Consider the following 4706-nt stretch of genomic DNA (forward strand, 5'->3'; position numbering starts at 1 on the left):
GGAGACAAAACTGTTGGGCCTTAACGTTTGCACTAAAAAATGCACAAAAATTGTCGATTTCTCAGGGGTTTACCTCTACACACACACTAACGAAACATCCTATGCAGCATCAATCATAGTGACCCATGAGTCAGCAGGAAAAAATACCTCAAACTCTAACTGTGATAGCCAAAACAGTGAAACTACTTCATTCAGAAGTGTGCGTGTTCAAAGAACGGTACCCCGCCGCGTCAAAACGGATTTCGTGTGACACTTTGTGGACGCCCGTTTCGGCATCTACAATATCTAGGCATTGTTGGACTCCGAACGGTTGATGACCCTAAGCGATAAGAAGCTCCAATGGAAGACCGAGGGAAAACTGGCTACATCGCTGCTTGCCCTTGGTCGGGAAGTTGGTACCACCGACCAACCTGTGAAAATAACCCGGCGAATATGAATGGCAACGACTGGCAGGGCACTTCGTAATGTTCGCGGTCCATACAAGATTTTTAAAATTTATATGGGCAGTTGTCCATTTTCAAAATCGTTAAAAATCTGTCCATGTGGCCTGTGGATGGCCCCTAAGTTTTATTATTGTTTGTTAAGTTTCGTACATTAGAAATCAACTATATATTTGAAAAGAAAAACCACCCGTAGGCGATCTCCCGCTGCTGGTCCGGGACCGTCGGATACTGTCAGTGGTCTCGCACATATTGCATGACCTCGGCGATCGCCACGTGCCGACCCGTGGTAGCATACAGCTCCGCCGAACACGAACCCGCATTCTCCCACCTGGACGAGGGAAATTTTTAACGTGGGACTACGTCTCTGTTTTCTATTCTGGTGTGCATTCTGGAAAATTAGAAATGAAACTGGCAAATGTTGCGCCAGATTTCAAACGATAATAACAGCATAACCAAATGAATTTGAATGGTGAACATGGTAGCTTGTGTACCACTAGTGTCAACATTAAAACGCTTTTTTGTGTGTGAAATCAAGTGCTTTAGGTGATCTAGTGCTAGTGATCCGACGGCCAAATTGGAAACCTAAAGGATAAGTAGAAGTGTATTTGCATGCTTTCGATTTATTCGTTTTTTATTGATTTAATTTGTGTCAGTGCCGATCAGCGCATCTATATCACATAGACGCTACGGCTGCTGGTTGAAACATTCATTGTTATATTTTTGCATTGTTCGTTGCCTTTAGCCTTTGCCGTTGCTGCTGGACGAGTCCGGCCGGCGGTTGTTTGTTTGTTTATTATGGACTGTGCAAAGTGTGGTAATGTAGTTCGTGTTAGCGACGATCCCGTAGTTTGTGTGGGCAAGTGCAATTCTCGATTTCATCGAGTTTGTACACCGCTCACTAAAATAGCGGCGAAAGTCGTTAACGATAATGAAAATATTGTTTTCAAATGTGCTTCATGTTTATCGGCCCAAGAAGACGGCGGGAAAGATGATGCTATGAGTAGTGAGCTGACGGAGATCAAGAGTGTATTGTCAGCTTTGTCTCAGTCGCTTACAGATACTCAAAGCGGAATCGAAACCCAGATAAACAGCGCGATTGCTAACGGTATCGATAGTATTCTAAAATCGATCAGCAACTCTCTTCGTGAGAGTATGGCAAGCATTGAAGCCAATGTTGCCAGAAAGCTGGATGATTTTAAAATAAATGTTATTGGTAAAAATGATGAGAGAACGATTCACTCTGAGTCGGACTCTATTCCCAACAAGAAAAAAATAATTTCGAATAAGCGGGACGAACCAATTGAAGACGTAGCCAAGCAAAATGACGAGGTTTTTGTTTCTGAAAATGCTTTAACATGCGCGAACGTTTTAGCGGGGTCAAGTGGGAATGCAAATAAATTGAAGCGAGTGGAAAACCGTAAGACTCGGCCGGTCATTGTGATTAAACCAGTCGAGTCTTTTCGAGTGAAGATACTAGAATTTTTTTGAAAAATAATTTAGATCCTAAAATACACAAAATTAGAAACTTTAGAAACGGGAAAGCAGGTTCGATAATTGCCTAGTGTGCAACAGGGTATAACATTGAAGTCGTGAAAAAGGACATTGAAAGCAATTTAGGTGAAAAATATAATGCTGTTATTCCTACAACCGCTAAGCCTAAGTTGAAAATTGTGGGAATGAGTGATCAATATTCCCCCGAAGCCTTTATTGACTTGTTAGAAAGTCAAAATGAAGACCTCGGTATCAATGAAGTCAAAGTTATTGCTCAATTTGTACATTCAAGCTTCAAATATAATAAGTATAACACTATTATTGAAGTTGATAAGGACACTTTTAACCACTTGATGACTGCTGGTAAAGTAAACATTGGGTGGGATAGGTGTTCGATTCAAGAGGCCGTCAATGTTTTACGTTGCTTTAAATGTGGAGAATTTGGTCATAAAAGCACAGAGTGTGTTAATCCTGAAACATGCTCCAAGTGTAGCGGACTACATAAGACATCGGAATGCTCATCGACTGATTTTAACTGCGTAAATTGTTTAAAATCTAAGAAAGAATTTCATTTGAACTTGGACGTAAAACATCCAGCATTTAGCACGCAGTGTCCGGTATATCGGAGACTGTTTGAAAAAATAAAAAGCAACATGTTGTTAAGTAAATAGCAGCTGAAGCAAATGCAATGTGAGAGGAAGCGAGAGATAGTTTATCTAAATATTGCTGGTTTATCTACAAATTATGCCGCATTGCGGCATTTTGTGGAAACAACACGTCCGATGTTAGTATTGCTGGCTGAAACTCATAGAGTAGAAGCTGATGCATTCGATCAATATAACATACCGGGTTACAAAGTTGCTTTTTGCCTTTCACACTCCAAACATACTGGAGGGGTTGCTATTTACGCCAAGGAATCTGTTAAATTCAACACTCGGTTAAACGAATGTGTTGAAAACAATTGGTTCCTGGGTATATCAGTTGAAAGAGGCATGACGATGGGAAATTTCGGAATTGTATACCATTCCCCCAGTTCAAGTGACCAGCGTTTTTTGGAAATTTTAGATAACTGGTGGGAGAGTTTTGTAGATTTAAATAAATTAAACGTTATCGCTGGTGACTTTAATATTAATTGGCTTAATGAACCAAATTCGAATCAATTAAAGTAATTAGCAGATTTTTTCAATTTGCGACAAACTGTTGTTCAATATACAAGAATTTCCAGACAATCTCGTACATTAATAGATCACGTGTTTTCGAATTTTTATAATGTTCATTCCTTTACAGAGGCCGATTGCAAAATTACAGATCATGAGACAATTTTTGTTTTTATTGAGAATGACCAAAACCGTGATGATAAAGTAAAGATAAAGTGCTGGAACAGATATTCGAAACAAGCAGTGTCTCAACCTGTTTCGAGAAGCCTGGATTTTCAACCAGTAACTGATGATTTGGACAATAAAGCAGCTGTTCTTACCAACACGCTGAAAGAATGTACCAATAGTTTAGTTTTAGAAAAACATGTAAACTTGCATTATGCAAACAGCTGGTACACTTTAGATCTTCTGCGTTCAAAACGAAAAAGAGATAAAAGGTACAAGCAGTTTTACAGAAGTAACAGTAACGATGATTGGTATAGGTACACCGCGGCGCGTAACATGTACACCCTTATTCTTGTTTACGGCCGTATCGCTTTCGTACGAAAGCAGCAGCAACGTACGAATGCCATACGAACGCATACGAATCCGATTCGTTCTAACCAATTCGAGCTTTCGAACATCGTTGCTTTCGTACGAACGTGCCATTCTTGTTTACGTACGAATGCGTATCCGTATTCTTTTTGCTCTCGTTCGCAAACGTCAGTCAAAAGTTGCGAATCGCTGTACGAATCGCCGGCGCCGGTAGTTTTTTCTTGTTTTTCTGCCGTTTGGTGTTAGTTTTTTGAAAAAAAAATCAATAAACCGAATAGTTTTTATTGATTTGTGAAGTGTAAGTAAATTCTAAAGAACATTTGTGAAAATCCATTCTCAAAAACCTCCAGTTGTTACAAATCGCCGTCGCCGAGGAATGTTTTGGTTGTTTCGCGTGAAAAAAAGCCGCTAGAAACTGATTGAGGTTTGCCGTTAGTTCTGGGAGAATGGTGATAGAAAAAAGGAATAAGTCGCTACCATCAAGGTACTACAAAAATCTGCCGAATATTTGGATCGTCTTCCCGGCAACAGCAAAGAGTCAACCAGCAAGCAGATTTGATTGGCGCAGATAGTTGACTGGGTAACATGATACAGGATAATTAATTTATCATTGCTCTTGGATGCCGATTTGTGTACTAGGCAATTAGTTCAATTAATAGTGTTTGAAAATAATAATATTTAAATCTATTGATATTGTAGAAATAATCGATCAGGAGCTACTGACTACTGGAGATACAGGAGATAACTTTGCTGGGTAAATTAGGCAGTTTCCAACGCTTTTGAAATTACCAGCAAATAAGGTATTTTACTGTTTATTACATTATTAGTATAACTATTTCATGTTGTTATTTTTGTAGAAGACCAAGAATACAACAAAGCAACCAATTTCTTCGGATGCCTCAAATTTTCACAATTGGGTCAATGAACCACTACAAGCTACAAAGGACAGTTTTGAGAGCTGGTTCCGTTTGGTGTTGACCAAAAATACAAATGACGGATAATTTTATTTTATTTTATTTAATAATGTTTATTAATATTAAGATTAAGATTTAATAATAATTTTTTTTAAATATTTTCATAA

General features: G+C 38.8%; 1 long non-coding RNA gene across 1 annotated transcript; it reads left to right on the forward strand.

The window, feature by feature from the left end:
* Positions 1–4320: 4320 nt before the first annotated feature.
* LOC129733851 (uncharacterized) lies at positions 4321–4706 on the forward strand. Its single transcript, XR_008729732.1, has 2 exons — positions 4321–4425; positions 4483–4706. It is a non-coding gene; the product is annotated as an uncharacterized LOC129733851 (long non-coding RNA).

Source organism: Wyeomyia smithii, chromosome 1 (genome assembly GCF_029784165.1).
Source record: "Wyeomyia smithii strain HCP4-BCI-WySm-NY-G18 chromosome 1, ASM2978416v1, whole genome shotgun sequence".
Classification (NCBI taxonomy): Eukaryota; Metazoa; Arthropoda; class Insecta; order Diptera; family Culicidae; genus Wyeomyia; species Wyeomyia smithii.